A 14,930-nucleotide genomic window follows, 5' to 3' on the forward strand; every position below is an offset into this window, starting at 1 on the left:
TGATAAGAATCAGGAGCATGTTTCTCTTTCAGCTTCTCTGAGCGTGACGCTGAGGGCAGATCACAACTCTCCACAGGTGACAGAGAGGAAGTTCACAGAGCTGCCACAAGACGCCTACAGTGGATCACTGTCTTGCCTCTAAAAATGGGATATGAGATAATGACCTGCCAGTCAAAGAGTCGGACAGATAAAATAAAAAAAAAGGTAAGGAAGAAATAGATATGAGTCAGACAAAGGGAGAGGAAGGCAGGGGGAGAGATTCATTGAAACAGATAATTGGGGCCTGAAAATTGGGACAGCTATGCACTGCGAGACTCATTGAGTGCTGCTGGTACTTGAGAATGAGTTCTTCAGGGAATAAAATCATATCACAATTCAGATGGAACAAAAAACAGGGCTAAGATTACAGGGACAAGCAAGCAATTGTAACCAAACACAAAAATGGGGTGTGAAAAGAAACACTCAGTCATAACACACATCCAATCAAAGTGCCTCTGGGAAAGTTATTTTTGAACGTTCTCTGAAAAGCTGGGTGTGCAGTCCTAAGCGCGTGTCTCAGGACACTGACTGTTCCTATAGCAACCGGAGCTTCTAATGGCAACTGCATTAACGCAATGATTTTATCAATTGGCGTTTGGCTCTTTTATTTAGAAGGCGGGACTTATTCCACAATATTATTACTTATTCTGCAATAATATCATCTTAGTACACCTAATGTTTTTGCATCCAGTCAGAAACTTTTTTAACTTTGTTTGCACACTCTCTTGCACTCACAGTATGCTGGAGCTTGAAGCATTTATATCCGTATTCATAATTATGTAATATCCAGTTATGAACTTCTACAATCAGTCCCTCTGCATTCATGCTTGAATTTTAAATGCATGAGGACAGGTACTTTGGTCCAATAAGTTTTCTGTGTAGGTGGAGCAGAAATTAGAAAGTAAAATAGAAATTTAAAGCAAGCCACCAACAAATTTTGAGTCACTATATTTATTAATTATTATTAATACATGAATATATAAATGTATAATTATCGAATGAATTAATTATTATACATTGTAATTTTGTAAAAATATATTATATCATATAAAAAACATTATTCTTAAATTCTTAAATTAATCTTATTTTTGTATTGCCGTTGTAGTCAAGACCACCTGGTAACACTTTATAATAACTATAGTGTAATAAAGTATTTACAAATCATTTGAAAATAGTTAGTTAATAATTTATAAAGTTATATGTAGTTTATACATTAACAGTCTATATACAAATGAGTTCTTCATTCAAAGTATTATTGTTTAATTCGCTCATATGTAAAGAGTTAAATAATGCTTTGTTAACAACGTATTAACTGTAAATAGTTATCACTTTAGAGTAGGTCATGGAAAATGGGAAAATTACATTAAGTGCTTAAACCAAATTTTATTGGTCATTAATTTAATTATTATTAAGAGTTCATTAAAATGTTTACAAATACATTAAGGCTATCCACAAAACTAAACACAACCACTTAAAAATAAATAAATAAAGTTTGTACAGTATAAAACTGAGCCAATTTAGTCCCGATTAGTTTTGAAATAGTACACTTACAAGTAGGCCTATACTATTAGTACATTGATACTTACTACAGTGTAGTATGCTTAAAAATATACTTTAAACTTTACTTGAGTATTACGTAATAAAATGAACTTGAAGTATACTTATTTTTGGTAAGATTTTCTAGAGCCCAGCAAGTGTAGCAAGCAGCAAACACGGGAAGTCATTTTAATTCTCTCATTTTTTAAAGTAAGTTTTGAGTGTGATATACCTGAGAATCAATCAATTTGAGATTGAAAGATCTTAAGCATTACTCTCAGTGTGTGAACACAGCAGTTGATATGACATGTCAGCACAGAAAAGTTTTTTCTTTTATGGTTTTGCCAAATGCATTATTTAAAGATTGAATCAATATCGCAGATTGTGTTGGTTGTGCTGGTACTAACTCAAAGAAGCACACTGTATGTGGCATTCCTGCTTTATCCAACCCGACCTCACGGCAATTCGTACATATTTTACGAGGTGGCTAATTCGTACGAATTTGTACGACCTCACTCGTACGAATGTGTACGATTTTTGCTAATTCGTACATATTTGACGAGTTGACAAATTCGTATGAATTCTTACGAATGACCTACCTCAAACCCCGCCCCTAAACCTACCCGTCACTGGGGTTTAGACAAAACGTACAAATTCGTACGAGTGAGGTCGTACAAATTCGTACGAATTAGCCACCTCGTAAAATATGTACGAATTGGTCGTGAGATAGCGTTGGCTTTATCTGTATGCTACAATGATATGTTCCAGAGCAAACTCTTGTCACTAGTGCATCTGTCAGTGCATCAACTCAAATCATGTAGCTTAAATGTTTGGATGCAACTCCTGTAACGTGACTTTCGATCACATTAATCCCTAGCTGTGGTAATACAGTCATGGTCAGGGCATGTCCCTGAGTATCAAGCCCCCTATTTAACAAAGCCATGTTCTAGAAAGTCAGGTCCTATTCCTTTTGACATTTTGATATTTAACAGCTAAATATCAGCTAGTAATGAAAAGGTGAAAATTGTTGCCCCAGCAACCTGGAGCTGCACCACACAGGCAAGATTTTATCATTTAATGCACTGAGAGCAGAACAAACCTCTGGCCATCTATGAAAAAATTCTCATTTGATACACAAATAACCGCCAAACCATCCAGCCATGCTTTCATTCATTCATTCATTCATTTGTTCATTAATTCGTTCATTCATTCATTCATTCATTTGTTCATTCATTTGTTCATTCATTTGTGCCTTCATTCAATCATTAATTTGTTCATTTAGCCAATTTTTTATGGAATATTGCAGTATTTAGTATGAATTATCTGTGTACATCATTTTTGTGTACACACAAAATGTGCCCTCATAATCTTCAAACAAAACAACTTCCCCTCCCTCTTGTATCTCACTCACATGAGATTACAGCATAGCAAACTACAATGATCTAGTCAATTCCCTGTGAACAAAATCAAGTCCCGCCTTACATTTTTTCTTGTTCAAGAAGCTGTATTACTCTGATATACGTCGCAATAGGGAAGAGAACACAGTATTAACTATAAAAACACGGAAAAGATGTTGAATCCATTCAAAATATTGAATCCAGGCTCACTGGAAAAGTGTGCCTGTGGCAACATTTACAAAATAATTTTGAGTTGCTTCTAACACACAACAACACTTTCTAAATTAAATTTGTGCCGCTAATAGCGTGTTCCGTTTTATCAGAAACAGATTAATGTTATTATGTTGGTTGTTGTCCGTATCGCGGTAGTTCTTAAATGAAAGGTCTGTTAAGTGGTGCTAAAAGGTCAATCCTCTATTGTATTTTAAAATACAGTATGACCTAAACTAAATCCTACCCTATACCTAACTGATAGTGTTCAAAAAAAGCAAACATGAGATAAAAATGTGATAAAGCATGCCATTTTAGCCAGTTTTATGTTCTTGGAAGCTGACAGTTCACTGCACAAAACACATTGTGGTTATCATAAATGATGTGAACACGTATTCAATGTAGTCTGGGTTGTATTTTCCTTTACTTTGCATAGTTTTGTTCATGTTTTTCAATGGTGAGGCCATGTCATGCAACTTGTCATGCAACTTTAATTGCAAATTAAAATCCACATTATTTTGTAAAAATTCCAAAATACTGATTACAAATGTTTGATTACAAATTATGAAGGCAACATTGTCTCCCCTCAAGTTTTACTGTTTTATTATTTGCATTTAGTACTGTTTTTTCCCTTTCTTCCGCTGTCTGTGAACCTGTAGAACAGACCTGCAACACATTTGGGTTGCAACCAACCAGTTGACAACTACTGATCTATGAAATGTATTCATTTAGCAGAAATGTATTCATTCATAGCCTATCATCAATTTAGTTATACAAAAATACTAGCAGGAGCCATGGTGGCTCAGTGGGTAGAACTGTAAGAAGGTCTTTGGTTTGAGTCTTATCTGTGTGGAGTTTGCATGTTCTCTCTGTTCTCAAAGGCAAGGGTTTCTTCTGGGTGTTCTGGTTTCCACTTCAAGATATAGACATGAAGGACATGAAATTGGGAAACAGTACAATGCCTGTAGGAGTGAATGTGTGTGTTATAGCCCTGTGATGTACTGGTCATCTATCCAGGGTGTTTCCCCTACAGGGAAAGGCTCCAGCATTCATTTGAAAATGGATGGAAATGCTAATATTAATTCTGTCTCTAAACATATGTCTTTGGAATTGGTTTTAATAACTATGTTTGTTATCACACACAACAGAAATCTGTCATTCAGTCAGATCTCCCCTATAATTGCTCTGCATGAGGCAAAACAGTCTTTTCTGTGAGTCTGTAGATTGTGCAGCAGGTAGAATAGATCAATGCTGTCAGAGCGGTTGTCCAGAGGGACTGCTGACACTGTCAGAATTACTGCCTGTAGGGCTGCCCGTAGACTGCAGGCATTTCAACACACACAAGCTCACTCCTTCCAGGAAAGATATGCCTCAAACACACACACACACACACACACACACACACACACACACACACACACACACACACACACACACACACACACACACACACACACATACAGAGACCACAGAACAGGTACAATCTGGTCCAGTCCAGACATGTTCTCAGGTCATTATTCCTGAACAAGCTGTGTCTTGAGATCCAGACAGAACCTTACTCCTTACACAAACACATGTGAAGTATGTGTTAGGTTATGCTTTTTAGTTTTAAATAGCAGAACATCTTCAGATAATTGGATGTGGTTTAATTAGTAAAGAGTGAAGTGTTGATCGATTGACATTCTGAATTCCAGAGTAGAGCCACAGCACAGACTTATGCAACGGCCCTCTTTTTTGTTTTTGTTTTGCATTTTATTTGAGTCCACAATCAAGAGTGTTAAAATTAACTATGAAGCAGTGTTAAAGTTAATGAGACAATTAAGTGATCAACTGAGAAATGATTGGCCATTAGTGATGAACACCTGAATCCAGAAGGAAAGAGTCACCATTGTTTGCGTTAGTTGTTTGTCTTTTGAAACCAAGTTATAACAGAAAGACAAGAGAAAATGTGATCAGATATAGTTGGTTATGTTTTGACATAATCATCATCTTGTGACCCGAATCACTGATCTCCTTTAGAGCCTAATCTCTGAGTTAGAATTATCTTATTGATTACAGCAGCCATGTAATTCCACAGCACAAGATCCACCATGTTCAGTATAATTGGAAGAATTTAAAATAATAATAATAATAATAATAATAATAATTGCAGTGCATTCTGGGTGCACCAATCAAAATGGCTCCCAGCATGCATTGCAGCATGAATAAATTATGAGCTAAATTGTCTTAGCAATTTCTTTAATTCTTACTATTTTCTTTTGTATTTGCTGTTTTTATGTGATATATATGGTGATTATCTTAGTATGAAAACAACCAACACCTAATAACAAATTTTCTCGTGTTTTCTCGACATAACAAATGTGCCTTATAAACACAGTTAAATCAGCCGGAGAAAAACTAGTGTTAAATAGTCAAGGGATCATAATGGTGACATAAAATGGTGATAATTTTCTTTCAGTGATTCTTGTTAACAGCAGGTGTTCATCACTAATGGTCAATCATCACTAAGTTAATCACTTAATTATCTCATTAACTTTAACACTGCTTCCAAGTTAATTTTAACACTCTTGATTGTGGACTCAAACTCTGAGAAGAGCCAATTTAACACTGGGGTTTTTGCTGTGTATCTAAGACAAAAAAATAAGCATCACCATCTTTTATCATTTCCTATATACAGCAAAAAGGACAATCAAATGATTTATATTTGATTTATATAATGATTTTATGAATCATATCTTGTATTTATAATCAAACATATGTTGTATTATTATTATTTGATTTTTCAGTTGAGCTGAAGCAAAAAGTAAATCTACATTTTACATTTACAAGTGAGCCTTTCATAGGTAATAAAAATATATTGTAAATGTAATGAACCCAAGTGACTGCCGAACTGATGTTCTTCCATAGTATCTGTACAGAAGACTTTTTATATACTTTTATAATATATATTGTGTATATATTCTTTTACCCCTGGTTTCACAGACAAGGCTTAAAATAGTCCCTGACAAAAATGCATGATTACGCTGTTTAAACTGAAAGAAACTGATGTTTCTTAAAATATATCAGTGCCATTGTTTTGTCTCAAGATGCACACCAGTGATGTTTTTTTTTGTGTGTTTTTTTTTTTGTAAGGCACATTTATAAGCTACTTAAATGCCCTAATTGAACTAAGGCCTAATCCTGGATTAGTCTAAACTCTGTCTGTGAAACCAGGCCTTAGAGTCAAAATAAAACCCTCTCAGTCGATTTGCATTTGATTGTTCTAATGTTATTTATTCAGACTATTCAATTCAATAAAGGGCTTCACGGTTTGGAGGCCAGCTTGTGAATCCTTAAATCACACAAGTAATTTCCTTACACTAAAAAGGTGCTTTTAACTGTGTATATGCAGAATATTAATCTGAATAGACTATAGGTTTTTTCTGTTGGTTTTTTTTAGTTTATTAAAGGGAATGTGTTTAAAATTCCTTAAAATTCAACATTCCTGATTCTCTGAGAGCACAACATTTTACCAAGCAATGATTACAGTAATAGTGAGAGCGAGTAGCTTTGAGAAGTCTTGAATAGTCAAGAACCTTTCTGTTTCAGATCTTATAGCCTACAACATTTTCAGCTCAAATCTGCTATGGAAGAAAAATGTAATTTCATGTGTTGTTCAACTTAAGTTTGGAATTTTAACACCAAAATTGAAATATGAAATATGTATTTGGCTTCCAAACCAAAAATTTAGTCTGAGAGATCATTACAGTCATCTTTTGACTGGCCGTTTGTTCCTCTGATGTTTCATCTGAGAATGCTTTGATCAGCTCCTATAAAAAGACATTACTATGCAAGTCATTCCACATGGCCAGAGGCGACGATGTTATCGCAAATATTCTGTAGCTCCTTCACAGACTTCAACTTAACCAACAATAGCAGCACGATTTTATGTTTGCATGTAAAACAAGGAAGAGGAGAATGTCAAAGGTGTTGGATAATATCTCATGTACTTTTTTATTTGTATTTTATGAGGGTTAATGTATTCTTTCCTGAAGCCTTGGGACCTTTTGACTCTTTCATTGCTTAAAATGCAATTTGATAAGCATTAATAATATAAAAACACTGACATTTGCCTCTGAAATTTTAATAGCACTCACATTTTTGAGATATTGAAGTTGAACATTCTGTTACCCTTAAAGTTCCCTTAAGTTCGGAATTTGGCCCGAACCCAGTTATTTTTTACCTTGTATTTTTAATTAAATTAGATCTTCTGGTGAAATGACAAACTTCTCTCTGGCATATGCTGGACTTCTCCAATCATTTAGTCTGCTTTAAACCCGTCCCTTCTTACAATCACCTGCAAGCTCACATTCCGATCTGCCTCAATCCAATCAAAAACCGATGGATAGAACCAAGTTCTCGCCCTATTTTTTTTTTCTTTTTCAATAATTTGTTTCAGTCAGATGTCCCAATATGAAAGAAAAATATCTATAGCTACTTCCGTTATATTGTGACTTAAAGCAACTTGACTGCTTCATATTTACACATATTAAGAGTTAAGTCTTAGTCAAAAGTGAATCAATATGCCTTAATGTGAACCATTCAAAAACTGGTCATCTTTTGCCAAAACTTTACTTACACACAGATGCAGGCATGAATGTGTGAAATAGCACACTATTGCCAAAGCAATAGACATATACAAACATATAGATAAATAAAAGGGGGGAAAAAATCAAGGCATTTTCATTGCAGGAAAATCACGTGGAGGCCATGAATCTTTCCTTTGTGTCTTTATCATAAAACTGTTCAAGTGAAAGTTGGGTAATGTCTTGTTTAAATGGGAAATTGAAAACGATCCAATTGAATATGCAAACATTGGGGTATTTCTCGTTAACACTGAATTACAAGTTAATTAAATTAGTTTTGATGACCCCATTAATCAAGTGAAGCCAGAAATTATGAGGATGGAGATGGTCTCGGTATGTAGAGCAGAACAGCTCAAATATTTGACTAAACATGATGAAACTGAAAAGAAAATCTTTACATTTAAACTTTTATATGTTTGAATATTTCTCAATTTGATACCCATCTTACAATAATCAGATAGGGAACTGTTGAACACAAATTGCTTGACAGGATGAATATACTAAAAGTGATGTCTGGAGGGGATATTTGCATAAAATGTGCTTTTAATGACACTTCAGGTTGTAAACAATCAATAATAAACTTGATGAAGATATTAAAATGACAAAATTATTTGGCAAGAAAGGCAAACTCCAGCACATAATTAAATGGGTTTTATTGTATTATGCAAAAAAAAAAAAAAGCATAGAAAAACAAAAATCTCCCAGGAAATAAGCTTACATTGACTGCAATGTAATAATTAGTCGTTAATATTTTGTTGGTTCTCCTTTGTTTTGATTACAGCAGCCATTCTCCTGGGCATCGACTCACTAAACTTGTCTCATGTGTCGTGCAAAACTTCTTTCCAATCCAACTTAATTTCTTCCCAAATATGAGCTTCATTGGAAGACCTGCATGACAATTCCGGTTTATAATTTCCCAAAGGCTTTAGGTTCAGGGGACCAAGGAGGCCACTTTAAGACTTCAAAATGCTGAGCATGAACATTTTCATTTTCTACAACTTTGTTGCTTGGGGGGGTGTTTGGGATTGTTATCATGTTGGAAAATACACATTTGACCTCCAAACAGATACTCCATACTACATACATTGTGTTCTTCCCAAGTACTGGTCCATTTTCAAAGTGCCAGCAACATTGTATATCCTTCCAACACCTGCTGCAGACATGTATCCCCAATACCACTACGTTTCCCCTGCTGTGCTTAATGGCGCCAAGCATGCAGTTGGTATTGAAACACTCCAGTTGTAGATCAAACTAATAAATGGTTTCTTTACTGGTACACAGCCTCTCAATCCAGCCTATTGTGGCCATTGATATATACAGTTAAAGACTAAATTGGAGGTTGGAGGTCTCTTTTTGAGGTGATCCCACATTCAGGTGATTTTCATCCTCCTGTCAAAATGCTCACTAGCCTTCCTTGACTTTATATTCTGCTTACTCTCACAATGCGAGTGACCATTCCTATCTTAGACATGAGCAATATCCAAAACCGAGTGACCAGCTCCTTTCATCTGGCCATTTTCACTAAAACCCACAAAATAAGATTTAATATTAAAGCGAACGCTTGCCACATAGTGTTTTATTGAATTATAGGCTGGGAATAATGAGTGCAAGATTGGTATGACCACTTGGCCAAAAATGTCTGCACAATTTTGTATGTTGCGTCATGACAAATACAATTGAGACATGGAACACGTACATTAGTTTTACACTCCAGGCATAACTTCACAACATGTATACAAAATATTTAATAAATATGTAATCAAAAGCTTAAATAAGGTGCGAAAAAGCCAATTTTCCTAAGACAGACATCACTTTTGGCCACTACTGTATGTGCAAAAAAATCTAGATGAGGAGACTAGGGGGTCATTTGTAAATCACACTCATTTCATGATTGACACTTGCCTGACCTTTGACCTTTCAGAGGTACCTCATAAGAGTTTTGATGTGTTGAAAATATTTCCATGGTTGTCATGCCATAATTTTTCTTAATACCTAAAGCCATCACTTAAAAGCCAAAAGCACCCTCTTCAATAAATTGTGCTCAGTACTTAGCACTTATTACAACATTATACCGCAGTATTGCATGTAAAAACACTTGATGTGACACATAACAGCACATTCTTAGAGCCCACATTATTATGCGGCACAATAATCAATTTTGATTTAAGTGTTTACATTCACACTATAACTGCATTGTTCTGTGAAATGAAAATGGTCTTTTTCACTGACCGGCACTTTGACTGTTTTGATGAATGAGGTGATTAAACATAGCCGTGGTTTTTGATGAGTGCACACTTCAAAAACAATTAAACAAGAAAATGAAACATCATTACTGATGCCAGATCATTTATTTACTGGCCCATGTTCACACAGCATTGTCTTACAGAGGCATCCAATGTTATTTGAGCATATCTGCTATAAAGTGTTTTTCCTAAAGCTGGATAAAACCTTTAAACATCTGTCTACTGGTTGAGTTTAATCTCTAACAGTGTGTATCACATACATTTTTTCCTGTCTTTTGTTTTCTAGGAGTGTTATTGAATTTAAAGGTTTACTCATTGTGTACTATGGTTCTAAGAAGGAGGTCAGATGACGGCGTATCCTGGGACTGCTATCAGCATCAAACAGAGGAGAGGGATAGTTCACAAGGGATGAGTTTCAGGTGAATTTCATCCTTCCCCGAGTTCCACTTCCCTGAGGTGTTTGGTAAGGCTTCTTGCACCAGACGCTGCAATGCAACTGTAATATCATAATGTAGTTGATTTTAAGCCTGTTTCATGCACATGTAAGTGAAGTGGCAGTGCAACAGAGCCGTGGCTCTTCACAGAAAATAAAGTGATTTCAGTTTTGAGTATTTCCTCATATAATGCTTACCAGAAGTGCACCACCGAAAAATAATTCAAACTGGATTTTCATTTCATTACATAGTACATCCTAATGGTAATTAATTTACAGAAACCACATATTAACTGAAGCTTTAAACCGCTTAAATAATTCATCTAAATTCAGTCAGATTTATGGTTTAACATAAAAAAAATGTGTAACACTTTACAATAAGGTTTCACATGCTAACATTAGTTCATGTATTAATTAACCATGAAAAATAATGTTATGATGCTGTTCACTTTAAGCAATTCATCTTGACTTAACACCATTACATCAGGTTTCTGGTTCAAATGTGATTGCTTCATGTTAAATTGACTTGAAACCGTTACTCTTTGACATAACTTGATGTTTTCATTTTTTAATAACATGTTTCAATCAAGTAACCCAATCAAAGAGGACTTTCACTTCCCATCATGCTTTGATTTTTTTAAATAAAGTGCTATTTAATGCATTTTTAACAAGATGAGAAAATGGAGATACTTTTTAATGTTTTGATATGTTGGTATTTAAACGTTTGTGTTATGTTAGTGTTTTTGGAGGTTAGCATTGCGGTCATGTGTAGAGCATGTGCTTGGGGTGAGGACCTGCTAATAACAGTTAAAGTTGTTTTAATAATACTTTGGGCATGCCATGGATGTAACAAAACCATCTTCTGGCTAGCCAATACAATTTTGTAAAAAGGTTTTCTTGTTAGATATAATTTGTAAATGTTCTAAAAAATTGTATTTCATAAAAATAATTAAACTGTGTTAATTGAATTGGTTTTTGTTTGATATTCATTTTAGAATAATTGAACTTAATAGTTTTGGACAAAAAAAGAATGTTAACCTGATTTAACTAAATGGCATTGAATTAACCTTATGTAAAAAACTTAAGTTTACTGAAATAAACAATGTTAATAAAATTCAACATAACCCAGTTATGTGGAACCTGTTGAAATAAAAAAAGTTAAGTAGTTCATCTTTTTTAACGTTAGTTAATAAAATAAAGCTGTTCATTGTTTGTTCACAGTGCATTAACTAATGTTAACTTTTGATTTTAATAATGTATTTGTAAATGTTGGAATTAACATTAACAAAGATTAATAAATGCTGTAGAAGTGCAGTTCATTACTAGTCCATGTTAACTAATGTAGTTAACTACTGTTAACTAATGAAACCTTATTGTAAAGTGTTACAAACATTTTGAATATAAATATGAAATGATGGGGAAAATGAAATGATTCTTTGCAATATGAAATCAATACCGGTAGTAGCTGGCGGTCATTGTCTTTATGAATATATTATTGAAAATATTGTATCTAAAAAGTAGTGACTTTATAATAACCTCTTTTTATTGAACTGCTGTATATATATATATATATATATATATATATATATATATATATATATATATATATATATATATATATATATATATATATATATATATATATATATATATATATATATATATATATAAAACAACAACAATAAGAACTACTAGGGAATTTTTTCCCCCATATCTTGAATTTTGGGGCATTTTTATTAAATTTGGAGGCATTTTTGCCCAAAGCCCCATTAACCCTGGATAGGATTTGGATTAGTCCTATCTCGGGTCAAGAGAAAAGTTTAAAAGGATGGAAAAGATCTTTTAGGATGCATATTCTACATTCAATTTACACACACACACCCCAAAGCGTCAGACCCCTGACATTGTAAACAGCATTAAGCTGATCTCTTCTGCTCCAGTGGACACGCAGCGTTAGAATTAAACATGCTGCTTTTGCTCCTGTACCAATATGTAAATAAACACTGTTATGATTGCCTAACCTCTGCATACTTGCACAGCATATACTTTTATCAGTCGCTGAATACTGAATAAGTGTTAGAGAGAGGCCAAGTTCTAAGTCTAAGAAGCACAATATCTCTGGAAACCTCGGACTAGTTTATGGGGAAATAAACAGAGCTTGTGCATTTTATATGGGCACAATAACTGGAAGTGGCTCTGCCTGCTGCATGGCTGACTATAATCATTTGCATGCTCTGTAAAAAGATGGAGGTGGAAAGAGAGCATGAGCTTCCCTCTTGGGTGAGCGGTGACCATGCCAGTGTAATAACAGAGCTGTCATGGTAGGCAACATGCTGCAGATCTGTTAGATGGAGGGTGTAATTACTTGGTGAGTCTGGCCTGCTGCTATTTGTGATAATTGCTTGTATATGCAGCTTCCTCCTCTCTAAACCATCTCTCATCAACTGGTCTGCAGAGGCAAACATGTATTATGAAGCATGGCTGGTGAAAGCGTAATGTAGGAATGACCTTTTGGAGCTCACAACATGCAGTGACTCGATGTTTATCAAATAGATCCCCATCTGAACTGAACAGATGTGTTGAGAACATTGAAAAATAGGGTTGACATCTGAGAATCCATTAAAAATAAAATAAAGGTAAAACATTGTAATAAATCTACACAATGGGAGACCAGCGTGACAGTGTAGTCTGATTACAGAACAAATTATGATCCGGTTCTTTTTAGTGAATCAAAACTGCAACTTGAACAAATAACGAATGAGTCTTTATGTTTTTTAGCTGCATGGAGACACTTAATATTCAGCAATATTATTGACTTGAATCGGATGAGAACTGAACCGAGCTGGATGATGACATCACTGTTTTCTCCCGAGCTGAACATTCCAAAATTGATGAACTTTGCACAGTTATTGCACAAAACTGAATCAACGCTGAACTGATTTCAACTGAATAATGGCTGTTTACTAATGTCGTTTTAGGGCTGCTTTACAGCACAGTTTAATTCTGTTAGCATCATTGAATCGTTATTTTCCCGTTCAAAGCTGCTTTGAAACAATCTATTGTATAAAGAGCTCACACTCATGTACATTTAACTATGAGACTTGATCAGTACTGACGGGTTGTTCATATGACAATGTATTGTTAAAGATGTACATTATGATTTCAATCAGTATTTTGTTAATACAACTTTTTGAAAGAAATATGTTTTTGTTTGTTTTGTATTGTTGATTAATATTTAGTATTGTTAATAGTTAAGGCCAAATTTTGAATTGCATTTATAGCACCAAAAAGAAGAATAAACAAAGATGAAAAGTCATTAAAAATTCTGTATAATACACCTTTGTTTGTGATAATTGTTTCAGATGCATTTGAATGTACTGAAATGATCTAATTTAAATATTTAATTTATATTGTAACATTTAAAAAAAATCTCTACAATACATTTCTTTTACCAAATATGTATTATTTCCAAGTACCTACTAACATGACATGTTAAAGAATCAGAATATTATATATTAAATTATATTAAATTTAAGGCATTAAATAGATATTAAATATATCTAGGGGGCTGCACGATAACTTAAAATAGTTTAAATATATTATTATTATTATTGTTGTTGTTAATAATAATAAAACAGTTCATTTTAATTTATGGACCCTTTTCACAATTCCAGGGTTCTCAAAAGCAGAAGTCAACATAGTTGGGTAAACTTCTATAGCGGTGAACGGGAGACAACAGCAAATATCATTTTTGTATTCCTATTTGCTCTGATAGAAAAATAAATCCATGATAGTGTTTCCATGACTGTCCAAAAGAGGGAAAAATATAGAGAGTGATTGATTACAGTAGCCAGAGGAGAGAATTATGTGAAATTTGCCATCTCTCCCTCAGCTGTTAAGAACACCCTCACTGCAGTATTATTTTTTTTTTTTTTAATGAAAACTATTAGATTAGCGATGTTGATAACTAGTCTGCAATTGCATCATCACAATAAAGGGCCCATTAAAATAATCTAATTTAATTAAAATGCTAAAAAAAAATTCTGTTGGACAATGGGGGGCCTTCAAGTCTAAAAGGTTGAGAATCACAAGTGAACTGGACACCATAAAGTCTTTATGATTTCCATCCGTTCTGAAAATCCTCCCTGTTCTGACATAATTTCTCCAAAGGTCATTTCAAGTCACGTAAAAGCTAGCTACATTCTTGTGATCAAACAATTTATCACTCAATTAAGAGAATTATCTGTCTGCACAAGAATTATAGACACTGATCTTATACGCTGACCAAAGAAAGAGCATTTATGCTTTATAGTAATTTAGAACAATTGCCAAGAATTAGAGCATAAATGACTTTTGAATGCCGTGCATTGTTTTAAACCACCACAGTCGGTGATCCAGTTGTTTAGTGGCACAGATCAAGCTGTGCAGTGAGCGGAGTAAGTCCATG

Source organism: Gobio gobio, assembly GCF_949357685.1.
Source record: "Gobio gobio genome assembly, chromosome: 3".
NCBI classification, from domain to species: Eukaryota; Metazoa; Chordata; class Actinopteri; order Cypriniformes; family Gobionidae; genus Gobio; species Gobio gobio.